Source organism: Rhododendron vialii, chromosome 1a, assembly GCF_030253575.1.
Source record: "Rhododendron vialii isolate Sample 1 chromosome 1a, ASM3025357v1".
Taxonomy (NCBI): domain Eukaryota; kingdom Viridiplantae; phylum Streptophyta; class Magnoliopsida; order Ericales; family Ericaceae; genus Rhododendron; species Rhododendron vialii.
In genome coordinates this window covers 6987132-7000926 of record NC_080557.1, presented here as the reverse complement: position 1 = coordinate 7000926, position 13795 = coordinate 6987132, and positions in this window count along the sequence as shown.

Sequence of the window (13795 nt, the reverse complement as noted above, 5' to 3'; positions counted from 1 at the left end):
CACGGGATCAGCGTCTGTCTCGTAGAGGATGAATGTCCCGTGCTTTACCCTGGTCGGCAATCTAGCCTCCTGTAACTTTCTTGCAAAAGGGGAGGATGCTATATTCTGCAGTGCTTTCCGTGCTGCTTCCCGTGCAGTCATGGCTTCATCCTCTGGTCCTTTCTTGGATCTAGTTCGTTCCCAATCGGAATCAGGCCTCTCGTACCTGTCCCTATGATGTTTTCTACTCCCTTCTTCTTCGGGGGTAGAACTCCGACCTCTGCTTCTCCTCTTTCTTGGAGATATCCTCCTTCGCTCGGGTGTTCGGATCCTGCTCCTCCCTTTTCGTGGAGAAGTTTTACGTCGCCTCGGGGTCAGACTTCTGCTTCTGCTCCTCCTTCCTCGTGAAGGAGCCTTTTGGTACTGTACCAAAGCGTATTCACTGCCTTTAGAATTTCTTCGAGATAGTCCAGAGTCCTCCGGATGTTCTCTGATTCTCTCTAATTCTCTGATCTCATGTTCTCGTTTTTTGATCAAACGAGCATACTCCTCGATTTCTTGTCTCTTCTTATCAAGAACGTCTTCGCTACGGTATATACTCCTGGAGTGTGCAATCGATTCATCCCCTCGATGGGATTTAGTCCTTCTCGTGGACTTCGATGCCGTCTCTCCATCTCTATTTCTGGAGTTGCCATGGATAGTAAGGGGGTGGCCCTTACTCGTGGTCTTTTTGTGTCCTCCTTCGGGCTTTCTCGGAGCCCCGGGTGGAGACTTATCCCCTCCTCCAATTAGCACATCCTTCGGGTCGTGTGGCGTTGCTGGCTCTACTTCCACCATGGTCGTATTTCAAAGGGAACTCTTTCGTTTCCCACAGACGGCGCCAATTGTAGGTGGATAAATTCAAGTAGTGCTTTGAATAGCACTGGAATGCAGTGGCTCCACGTGCCTCTTGAACGTAACCCTAATTCGTCAGAGAAACCCTTATCCTGCAAAACAGACAAGGAGTGAGCGCACCTTTGCCTCTCGTGGCAAAGGCCCTCCGATGCCTTTGTTAGTATTTCGTACTAATGATCAAACCCTAATTATCAGTAGGAAAGCAATAAGATTGCAGTGTATTGCGTACCTTTTACCTCTAGGCTTGCTCTGTTTATATAGACACTCGGATGCTTGGTGCCCAAGCATCCCTATTGTCATAGGATTCCCAACTCGTATAGGAAACCCAGGATATCAAGGATTCTCGTTTCCTTTATCAATTTATGGAAAAGAGTCCTTTCAGGATTCTTTTCCATTACTGACCGAACATCCCATTCTCATTGGGTATCTTTCTCAGACCCTATATTCTCGGGATCTTATTCCTTAACGGAATACCACTGTTTCTGGACTCTTCCGGAATGTTCCCTCTATTTCATCATCTGACAGGACCTCTTTCCTTGTTCGGCCGTCTCATAGCCGAACAAATGGTCTGGACCAGTTACTTCACATGTAACTGGTCCTAAGGAAACAATTTGGACCATATCCTTTCTAAGGAGCTCTCCTTTTGTTCGGCTTTTCTCTTGCCGAACAATGTATCTGAACAGTGGCATCACATGTCACTTTCCTTGTATCTGGTCCAATAACGTCTCATGTTATTGTACCGAGAATCGTACAACCTCTCTGGACCATTGACTTCTCATATCAGTGGTCCACAGTGCGTTGACCCTTTGTTGACCGTGCTCGGGCTTATTTTGCACCTGTTCGGGAATACCTCCCTACACGGGGATCGAACACTGGGGCCCGGATCTCCTTTGTAACCATGTCCCCTTCAACTAAGCCCCTGGACTTTACCTTTTTGTTGAATGCTCGAGCAACTCGACGCTGATAGCCCTGAACATGATACAAAGCCCGGAGCCTTCTCTCATCAAACAACATCAACTCGATAAATCTTCCGCTTAACCAGTCAGATTCCTCAAGACCGCTTTCGACCATGATTCTCAGCGACGGTACTTCCAGCTCGATGGGAAGTACTGCCTCCATCCCATAGACTAAAGAAAAAGGAGTTGCACCAGTTGAAGTGCGGATAGACGTCCGGTACCCCCAGAGGGCAAGAGGCAGCTACTCGTGCCAATCCTTTGCAGACTCGGCAGTCTTCTTGATGATCATCTCGACATTCTTGTTTGCAGCTTTGACCGCCCCATTTGTTTGCGGGCGATAGGTCGTTGAATGGTGGACCTCGATACCAAATTCCTCAAAGAGTTCCAGAACCCTTCCCTTGAAATGACTCCCGTTATCTGACACAAAAGCCTGAGGAACCCCGTACCGATAGATGATGTTCTTTCGGATGAACTGAGCAACCTGAACCGTTGTCAGCGTCTTATAGGACTCGGCTTCGACCCACTTGGTGAAGTAGTCTATCGCCACTAGTATGAACTTATGGCCGTTTGAAGCAGACGGTCTGATCATCCCGATAACGTCGATGCCCCAAATAGAGAACAGCCATGGTGAAGTCATGCCGTACAACTTAGACGGAGGGACATGCTGCAAGTTCGCATGGATTTGACATTTGTAACAGCGCCGGACATAGTCGATGCACTGCGTCTCCATTGTAGACCAATAATAACCCTACCTGAGGATTTTCCTAGCGAGCATGACGCCGCTCATGTGAGGCCCGCAGACTCCTTCGTGAACCTCCTCCATTATTCTTGTTGCCTCGACGCCGTTGACACAGAGCTTGTGCATCCCGCAGTGCGACCTTCGATACAGCTTCCCCCCACAGATGATGTACTGAGAAGCTAGCCTTTGCAAAGCAATCCGATCCTTTTTCGTGGCCTCGGTAGGAAATTCGCCATGCTCCACAAAGTTCCAAATGTCATGGTACCATGGCAGGCCATCATCGACATCATCAATGGCATTGATATACTCGTAAGCAGGCAAGTCCCTCTGTTCAATCACAATTGGCCGCAACTTAACACCTATCGAAAGTTCGATCATTGAAGCCAAAGTCGCCAAAGCATCGGCGAACTGATTCTTCAAGCGTGGGACATGGGTGAAAGTCACCCTATTGAAGCGAGGAATCAGTTCTTCCAAGTCTTGGTGATAAGGCTTCAGCTTTTCTTTACGAACCTTCCAATCTCCATTGGCTTGGGAAACCACCAAGTTCGAATCGCCAATTACTTCCAACTTCTCGACTCCTAAAGCGATAGCAGCTTCCATTCCGACGATGCAGGCCTCGTACTCGGCTTGATTGTTGGTGACATCGAAATTCAGCTTGAAGGCGAGCGGAATGTGAGCGCCGGCGGGCGTGATCAACAACACTCCAATCCCAAATCCCCTCTGGTTAGCAGCCCCATCAAAATAGAGCGTCCATACTTCCTCAATCACAGTTAGAACCTCTTCGTCGGGAATGTGAAATCCACGTCTTCCGGGCCGTCGATCGGGTGATCGGCTAGAAATTCGGCCACAGCGCGCCCCTTTACAGACTTCCTCGTGACATGTTGGAGTTCGAACTCAGCCAGCAGAAGCAACCAACGTGCTAGCTTATGGGTGAGTGCAGGCTTCTCGAACAGATACTTGATAGGATCCATCCGAGAAATCAGTCTCACCGAATAGGCTAGCATGTAGTGTCTAAGCTTTCTAGTAGCCCAAACTAGCGCCCAACACGTCTTTTCCAAAGGGGTATAGCGCTCCTCAGATCCGACCATCTTCTTGCTCAGATAGTACACAGCCTTCTCGACCCCATTGCTTCCTTCCTGTGCTAGCAGACATCCCATGGCTGTTGAAGAAACGGACAGATAGAGAATCAAAGGTCGACCCGGCGTTGGCGGCATCAGTACCAGTGGGTTCTGCAAATACCTCTGAATAGACTCGAAAGCGGCCTGGCATTTCTCTGTCCATTCGAATGGGACCCCCTTTTTGAGCAAATGGAATAACGGCCCGCAGGTTAGAGTCAACTTGGAGATGAACCTGCTGATGAACTGGACCTTCCCTAGAAAACTTCGCACACCTTTTTCAGACTTAGGCGGCTCCATCTCAAGAATCGCTTTGATTTTGGAAGGATCCACTTCAATTCCCCTCGCGGTGATCAGAAACCCCAACATTTTGCCTGACGTGACCCCAAACGTGCACTTTTGTGGGTTCAGGCGCACATTGTACTTGCGGAGCCTTTCGAGAAATTGCCTGAGTGACGAAAGATAGTCCTTTTCCTCCTTTGCCTTCACGATCATGTCATCGACGTAGATCTCGACGGTCTTATGGATAAAATCGTGAAACAAGGTCGTTTGAGCCCGTTGGAAAGTGCACCCGGCGTTCTTCAACCCAAAAGGCATCTTCACATAGCAGTAAGTGCCCCATTCCGTGACAAACGTCGTTTTCTCTTGGTCCTCGGGCGCCACAGAGATCTGGTTGTATCCGGAGAATCCGTCGACAAAAGAGAGCAAGGCATGCCCCGCCGTGTTATCCACAAGCACGTCAATGTGTGGCAAGGGAAAACTATCTTTGGGGCTTGCCTTGTTTAAGTCCCTGAAGTCAACGCAGACTCGGATCTTTCCATCCTTCTTAGGGACAGGCACGATGTTGGCCACCCATTTGGGGTATTCTGCAACCCTTATGAATCCCGCATCGATCTGCTTCGTAACCTCTTCCTTGATCTTCTGAACCCAATCCGGCCTCATCCTGCGGAGTTTCTGTTTGACGGGGACAGCCCCAGGCTCCAATGGGATTCGATGCTGCACTATTTCAGGATCGATGCCGGGCATATCCTTGTGAGACCACGCGAAAACCTCGGGAAATTCCTTGAGAAGCTCGATTGTTCCGGCATGATTTTTCGGGGATAGATTTGCACCGATTTGCATCATGCGGGGGTCATCCTCGTCTTTCAAATTTACAAAAATTACTTCTTCTTTTAGAGGCTGAGCACGCCTTTCGTCTTCCTTTTCGATGAGGGAACGCAACTCAGCCGGGATGTCCCCGTCGAAGTCTGTTCCTTCATCGTCAGGGTCGACACAGTTTATATAGAAGCTAGCAAAGTAGTCAGAAGTAGGGTCATGCATTTCATAAAACCCAACAGGGTTGCCAAGTACAACAGACTCGAACTCGAAGTAAAAGCTACGATGTGGAGGGTCAAGAGGCATAAACTCCGACTCTGAGCTAGACTTAGACTTGACAGACTCTGTGTCAGACTCAGACTCATCGTCAATGCATGGTAGACGCGGAGTGAAAATGCAGTTATTGAGACTTCCCTGTGCCTTCACGATGAGAGAGGTAGGATCCTCGAGAGCATCTGAGGAGTCGGGCCCGAGCATCAGCACTTCAGCTTCTTCACCCTTGCCAACCAAACCTACTTGGGAGAACAGCATCTCCAGACCCCCTTGATCAAAAGCTTTCAGCCAATCAAACTCTTCCTTGGTCTGACTCAGCTGTTTCTCGAACTCCCTTTTGGCCAGTTTTTCTTCGGCTGTCTCCTCATCGGACCAGGTGTCCGCAGCAAATATTTCAAATCCCGGCAGCCAAATGGAAGTCTCCGGATCCCAAAACGGCTCTATCTATCCCGAATAAGCAGAGCCTCCTCCCTCTCGCACAAAGTAGCTGTCGGGGTTACCAAAAAGGGTTCGAGGTTTTCCCGTGTCTGTCCTCTTTTCGGCGTCTTTGGCCGGCGGAGTGTAACCAAGACCAAAGCGACCTTTGGTGGAAGGAAAGACAGGGAACTCAGCGATCCCTTGTTGGTTGACCCCGAGTCCTAGGCCCGGCATGAATGACATCTTCCTCATTATTTCGAGGACAGTTGAGCTTATGGTGAAGTCATCATCCATGGCGATGGCGAAGACTGAGCCAGATGTGTCGAAAGAGAATCCTCCGAAGTCTGAGTCTTCTTCCCCGTGCATAATGCCCAAAACAGGTATGCCGTCATCTGTGAGCGGGCGGATCCCAGAGTCCGCGCAGATTGTTAAAGTTCCGGTAGGCAGCCCCAGCATGACTTTCTGGTGTAGGGTTGAAGGTACGGCCATGATGTCGGCCCTATGAAGCCATGGCCTGCCCAGTAGCAGGTTAAAGGTGGCAGGGACGTCGACCACGTGGAACTCTACGTCCATTTCGAAGTCCTCAGCATCCAGTTTCAGCATCAGAGTTCCTTCCACCATGCGGCGAGTGCTGTCATATGCCTTGACGGCCAGATTGGAGGGCGTTAGGTCGCTCTTTGAGAACCCCAAACGATAGGCAACCCTCATTGGGCAAACGTTGATGGCCGAGCCGTTGTCAATTAGCACGGTTGGCACCCAATGTCCTCGGCACTTGACGGTGATGTGCAGTGGGCGGTTGTGAGCGGTTCCTTCGACGGGCAGATCCCTTTCGGTGAATGTGACAGAGTGCTTAAAGAGAAGTGGCAGCACGAGGGCAATCATGGCCTCGGGAGTGATGTCGATCGGTACTGTGAGCCGGGCCAACGCGGAGGACAGCTTTTCACGATGCTCCTTTGATGACGATATCAAACCCCAGATAGAAACAGCGGCCGGAATCCGTTCGAGCTGTTTCAAAATGGCGTCTTCTTCCGGAACCCCATTCGAAAAGAGCGGATCAGTCCTTTGAGCAGCGGGAGCAGTGGCTTTCTAACCGGGCGGATTGGACGAGCTTCCAGCCTGGAGGTTGGATGGCTGAAACACTCGGCCACTCCTAGTGACGTTGGCCACATCCCACCAAGAAGATGAGTCAATAGAATCCCACAGATCGGCCGGTACTTCTTCCAGCTTGCGCTTCCCTTTGTCCGTTGATGCCACCGTTGCAGACGAGTCTGTCCCCAGAGTGGTGTCCCATTCCAAGTCCTCCATCACTAGACCTTCCCAAAAGGCAGGATCCCGTGCAGCCTCTTCCTCAAATGGTGCCCCCGGGTTAGTGACGAACGGAACGTCCCAAAATCCTCCATCGACGAGAGCAGCATTGACGGTCCACACTTCGCCCCCCATGTTTAGGTCAACAATGTTGTCGACGTCCCAAATATCAGCAGGCGGTGGAGTCCTAACGGTTTCTTCTGCATCCCAGAGGTCGGCCGGAAGCGCATCCAGGACCATGATTGAGCAGTCATCTCCGGGAGCAGAAACAATAGGGCGAGGCTGTTCCACAGAGACAAAGTCAAGAGTAGGATCAAACTCATGGATGCGACGGTCGAGCGTGTCAGCAATAGAATTCACCAAAGGTAACATGGCGCCTAGTGGGCGACGGATATCGGGCACAATCTCCCCTTCTTGGAATTGGTCCCAGTACTCCTCACTGACGTCGTTTTGGTTCACATCGGTCTCGAGACCCCAACCCAATTGCCATTCATCAGGCTGTGGATCCCACACGTATTCCTCGGCTTCCACTTCGATTTGGTTTGATTCGGGCTGGTAAAAGAGCGCGAACAAAGAGAGACCATCCAGAGGGTCAGCCTGCGCCGCGTTCCATTCTACCTGCCACTGGTCTAGCCATATTTGATTGACCTGAAGGTGCGCGGGGAATCCCATGTTATACTGTTCAGTCCAATCACTGCAAAGCTCTTCCCACTCCTTGGCTTTGTCCTCCATGGCCCAACCGGCCGCCATCATGTTAATGCTTGGTTCGGAGGGAAAGGGTACAACCGGTCTTGGGTTGATGGTTGAGGTAATATGGTCGGTGGGGTTGAATATGGTGGAGCTGAGGTTTATCTGGTTCACTTGAGGGTTAGGGTCATGTTTGGGTAAAGAGTTGAAGATGACATTGGGCTTTGTGAGTGGAGTCGGAAGGGTGCCATTGTCCACCAAATCCTGTATCGCATGACGGAGGCGATAGCAGAAGTCGGTGTAATGGCCGGGCATTTGGTGATACGCACAGAAAGCGTTGGGGTTATGGCTAGGGGGTGGATTTTGAGGAAGCGGAGTTGGGGCTAGAGGCCTGAGGTGTCCGGTTTTGATTAGCTTCTCCAACACCGAGGAGAGAGGCGCCTCGAAGTTGGCAAAGTTACGGGGTTGATTGCGGTTTCGGGGTCTTTGAGGGGTTTGAACTTGGTTGATGTCGGCAATGTGGTTAGAGCTTTGGGCAGAGGGGTTGTTGGCAGAGTTCGCGTTGGCGTAGCTGTTGCCACCGAACAGAGCAGTGCCGTTCCCGGTGTATGCACGGGGCTTTGATTTGGAGGTTGAGGTGGAGGAGGAATTGTCGCTCCTAGGCAGAACGCTGGTTTGAAGGGCTTCTTCGATGGCCAGCCCGGAGTCATAGAAGGTTTCGAAATTTGCGCCCTGAACCAACACGAGATTTTTGGCGAAGTCGGGCTGCAGATTACGGGAGATAATGCGGATCTGATCCTTCTCGCTTGGGCGGTCGGGCATGAGAGCAGCCTTGGCTCTCCATCTTTGGATAAAGTCTGCAAAGGACTCCTTTGCAGTCATCTTGGTGGATTCCAACTCCCGAGTGGTCATTTTGAGTTGGGCGTTGTAGCTATACTGGGCATTGAAGGCCGTGCCGATGTCCTCCCATGTCCGTCTCTTGGAGATGTCGAGCGATAGGAACCACTGGAAGGCTGGACCGGCAAGAGTTTGCGGAAACAGCTGAGCCATGGCATCCTCCCCAACGCCATGCAGCTTCATGGCTCCATGATAGGCCAACAAGTGAGTTTTCGGGTCTCCAGTACCGTCGAATTTTGCAAAGTCGGGCATCTTGAACCGATCAGGCAACCAGGCATTCGGAAATGGGCAGAGGCGGTCCATGTCTAGTACTCCTGACCCTTTTCTTTCGGATTTGGCAACGGCTTCTTCCAACTTGGCCATTTTGGCGACTAAGGCTGCCATTTCTGAGCTTGGAGCGGGATTCTCAACTAGTGGCTCTTCCTCGGCAGCGGCTCCTTGTACACGCCTTTCACCGCCTTCCCCTCCTGCTACAAGGGGAAGTCGCTCCTCAATTAGGGTTTGAAGATTGGCCATAGAGGCGTCGGCCTGGTCAGCCCTTTGTTGCTTGATGGCCAGGTTGCGCTGCAGATTGGCTAGCACGGTTGCAAGATTCGGAGGTGGGACATCCGCCATGGCTAGTACTTCTGTTTTAACAAGCTTGGGAGATGCTGGTGGAGACGGAGTAGACGGAGGAGACTCGTGCGGGGTAGTCGGTGGTGAATCCTCCCGTGACACAGTGCAGGCCAGAGCTTCCGTTGCGGTCGACTGAGAGACGAACCCCAAATCAAATCCTCAAACAGACTCGACGGACGGTCCCAAGTAGGTTTGGCTCTTGATTTCGGAATTCTGCTTTGGCATTGGCGTGGCTAGACAGCAAGGTATAAGAGCTCAGTGACAGCCTGCAGTCATTTTATTTGAAAGAATCGACAAGAGAGGAAAAATGATCATGCCAACGTCGTCGGTGTCCTCCTAGACTCTAGAACTAGGGGGAGTCTGCTTCACGCCACTCAGACAGTTGCCATGGAATCCTCGGATTTTCTTTTCGACGGTGTATCCTTGATCGAATCGAATGTTACTAAGGGATGCCAAAACAGCCTAAGTCTTTTGACTTCCTCCCTTCTCGAAGTTTCAAAGTTTGATTTTGGAACAACTCGGTGTAGATGGCATGATACCGTAACCGAACTGGTGTAAGCAGCACTGTGCCGGAGCCTGGTGTAAGTGATTAGCACTTTTAACCCGAGCGGTGTAAGCATCATGCCATTCTCTCCGTTGCTCCTAGCTTCCGGTTTGAAACCTCGATGGGGTTTTAGACAAGGACTTAGAAAGTATCGATTTCCCGAAGTCTCATTGATTAAGGATTTGAAAATTTTGATAACGTGCAACATCGAGATGCACGACTCGTCATCGGTCTAAGGCAACGCCGAACGGGCGCAAGACAGACTCGACAAAAGATATCCTAAAAGCCGCCCTAGCATGCTCCTACGCAAGAACGGTCATGAGTGTATGTACAAGCATGCGATAAGGAAAGCGGTAACACATAGACAGGATATGGGGTTAGAAACAAGTAATCCTACCCTGCGGGTTCCTGTCTTATGTTGAAAGGTTCTAGTGCTTTGTAAACGCTGTAGAGGCCGATTTTGGCTTAAAGGGGTTCCTCTGACTAGAGCTGCGATATACCTCTCATTGCAACGCGTGGAGCAAAGCAATGGTCGAACGGTAGTGCGACTCATCATCGTCCAAGGTTGTTGGGCGTTCGAGGACCCCGGGCTCCAGTAAACTGTGCCGGTTACCCAAAACACCTCAACGGGGCTGACCAACCATCGATACGAACGGAGAATGCCGAAGAATGATTCAATGAGAGAGAAATGTAACGCTTTTGAAAACAAATGCCTTTTGAAGCTTGGTTCACTTTTGTTAACTAATACTTGGAGAAAAACTACACAAGAGAACAATAGAAAAAGCCCCAGTTCGGATCGGTCGGATGCTGAGATCCTGTTACGTTACCATTCCGTTCTTCAGCAGCGCGGAGCGTACTGTTTTGACAGGCTTTTGAAATTTGTTCAATCACGTATTAATTGCCAAATATCAATCAACGCAATGGTCCCCAGCAGAGTCACTACTGTGGACACGCGCCCCCGAAAATTCGGTTTGTAGAAATCGGGCGCGGCCCTTTTTCGGAAGAGCGTGGCGAAACGCTTCGATCCAGAGTCGCCACTTGGGTTTTAGCGGTGAAAGCACCCAAGGAACCGAACTCGAAAACGTTTGCCACGTTTGTTTAATTTTGGAAAAGGCTTGTAGACTGGTCCGTCGTCACCTTCGATATTTGAGGTTCGGGAGCCAGGTTACGAGAAGGGAAGGGTTTTATGGCACCCCCTCTCGCCCAATCCGGAGATCGGTCTCTACGCAGGCATTTTATAAAACGTTTGCATTTTTCTCTCATTTGATCATTTTTTTAGCCAGTTAGGGCGGGGGAACAGTTAACGGGGGTTAAAACTATAACAAGTTGTGATTTATGTGGCAAAATGTTTATGGATGACTTGATTGCAATGCTAAATATAGATTGAGAACAAGCACTGAGCAAACTGAACAAATTGCAGTACGCTGCCCCGCAGGGGCATGAGCAAGTTCTACCAGCATGCACTGGTCGAGCCACTGCATGTTGGTTAGACTTGCGCACGCCACATCAAGACTGGCGTACTCCACTTATCTGGTTTCACAGTCTTTGTTTGCAACCCTCTGGGCTCTGGAAAAGGACCAGCGCACACCCAGGACAAACCATGCAGTTTAAACAAGCAGGATATATATATTTACAGACAGATGAAATGGCTTGAAGCCATAAAAAAAGGAAAAAGACAGAAAACCCCCTAAACAGAGTGGGGACATGCAGCAGGCCAAGATCACACTAAGATGCAAGGGCCAGCCACTGGGTCGTAGGACAACTGCCGTACGCCAGTCATACGATGCCGTACGCAGGTGTGACCATTATTCAGTGCATGGCTTTGCATTCATCTGGGCTCTGGAACATGACCAGAAGGATCCCAGAGGCCCTCTAAACAGATAAAGAATAAGCAATAACCACTATATCTAAACAATTCTAAACATACAAAAAGCAGTAAACTGGTTATTTAGCATGCAAGGGTGATTGACAGAAAGGTAAAATGACGGGAATGGTGATCCATGATCCCTACGCCAGTAGTGCTCGTTCTGCCATTACTGGCGTACGGCATAGAAGTACTGGCGTGCGCCATGTTCCATCTGATACGATTGTTATATTTTACCATTTTAAGGCCAGGACTAGTATTGTTTACCAGCCTGGGCCTTATGGTTCCCCTCAGGGGTCAAAAACGGAAAGGGACACAAAGGTGGTATACCTTTTTGTTTGAGGATTGAAGGTGGTATTGAGATTAAAGCTTGGAGATGGAGGCTTGGATGGTGACTGGATATCAGTAGGGTATGTGGAAGTGGGTTGCTTTCCTTTCTCTTTCAATGGAAGAAGAGAAATAGAGGGCAAGAAGAGAGGAGAAGAAAGCCTTGTGCTTCTTAATGAGGCCAACCCCTTGCAAATGAATGCAAGGGGGTATTTATAGAGGGGGAGTGACTGAGATCAGTCTGGTGCTAGGGCCTGTTTGGCTGGCTTGGGTCAAGAAGAGAGCCTTCCCATGCATTAAATGCATAGGACTAGTTGATGGGGGGTGTAGGAGAGAGGGGGAGCGGGCCTGGCCGATATAATCATCAGGGGCTACTGTGGCCGACGTCAGGGTGGCACAAAAGTCTCGTCCATGTGGCTGAATAAAGTTGATTTGACTGGGTTTGACTGGCGTGCGCCACATATGGACCGGCGTGCGCCAGTAATAGCTGAGTCAACGGTCGATGACTGACACGTGGCAGCTAACTGGCGTACGCGTCCAATACACTGGCGTATGCCAGTTGGGTTTTGCTGGGGCTGTTTGGCTCTGGTTTGAAAGGTTTGAAACGGGTTTGAGAAAGGTTAAGGGCACTCAAAGCTCAAACACACCTTTGTCCTCAAACTGTTTTCGACTAAAATCATCATTGGGGAAATAAAGGATCGACAAATAACGTTATCTGGACAGTCCAGAATGGGGTGTCTACAGAGATAAAAATATCTCATCTCTCCCTCTCTCTCTTTCTCTCTCTACCGTATTTTCTCTCTCTTGCTCTTCCACTTGAAACTCCACTTAATCCCTCAAGAACTCACAAGATCCACCTCCATTCCACCTTGCTTACTTGTTCTTAAGCTCGGGTTTCGTTGGGTCAAGCTCAGAGGAAGGCTTTTGTTGATTTTGAAGTTCGTGGAGCTAGGGCTCGCTTGTATCACGCGGATCTTGACCTTTGTTGCGAGGTAGGGACTTCTTCTTCTCTTTTATGTGTTAATATGTTGATTGGGTGTGGAAATCGAGCTTAGTTCGTCATCCTTCGTGCCCTTGAAGTCTGTCAAAAATCTGCAAAAATCACCCAAAATCCCTAGGGATCAATTCCCATGCTAGGGGGGATCGATCCCCATGAGAGGAGGGATCAATCCCTCCCCTGTCTGGACAACTTTTGTTTTGTTTTGCCTATTTTTGACCGTATTGAGCCTCGATCCCTTCTAATTAGTTTTGGAGTAGGGACTTCTTCTTCTCTTTTATGTGTTAATATGTTGATTGGGTGTGGAAATCGAGCTTAGTTCATCATCCTTCATGCCCTTGAAGTCTGTCAAAAATCTGCAGAAATCACCCAAAATCGCTGGGGGCCCATGAGAGGAGGGATCAATCCCTCCCCTGTCTGGACAACTTTTGTTTTGTTTTGCCTATTTTTTACCGTATTGAGCCCCAATCCCTTCTAATTAGTTTTGGACACCTCCTAACTCATTTTAAGCATGTTTAATTGAATTCCTTGGATTAATTGATGTTATCCTCGTCCCGTTGGTCTTCCATTGTAAATGAAAGATTAAGAAATTACTTGGTTAAGTTATATCGAAGTGTCTCGATCTTATGTGCTTGATTGTGTGTGGTGGATAATGATGGCATGTTTATGATGTCTGTATCCTATTGTATGATGAGACATGTAAGAATGTGGATAGGAGAGAGCCCTAGGCTCGCATATCGAATAATAGCCTAAGTGCGTGAATTGGGAATTTGAATAGGGGGACGCATGGGGTGGTAATGTGGAGACTCAAGATGGTTCTGCAACGCATGGGGTGATAATGTAGAGACCCAAGTGGAGAGAGTTCACTATAACACATGGGGTGGTAATACAGTTGAAATTCTCGCGAGATGGAGGGTGGTATAGTCGACATCGGAAGTACATGTTGTTTCTTGAATTATTGCTATTTGAGACGGTGTCGTATTTGTACCCATGAAATGAAATGTATTGAATGTTGACATTCTCGTGGTGTATCAAACATCTTGTCTACTTGTCACCTTGGACATTGTTAGGCTTCGTAGAACGTATCATCC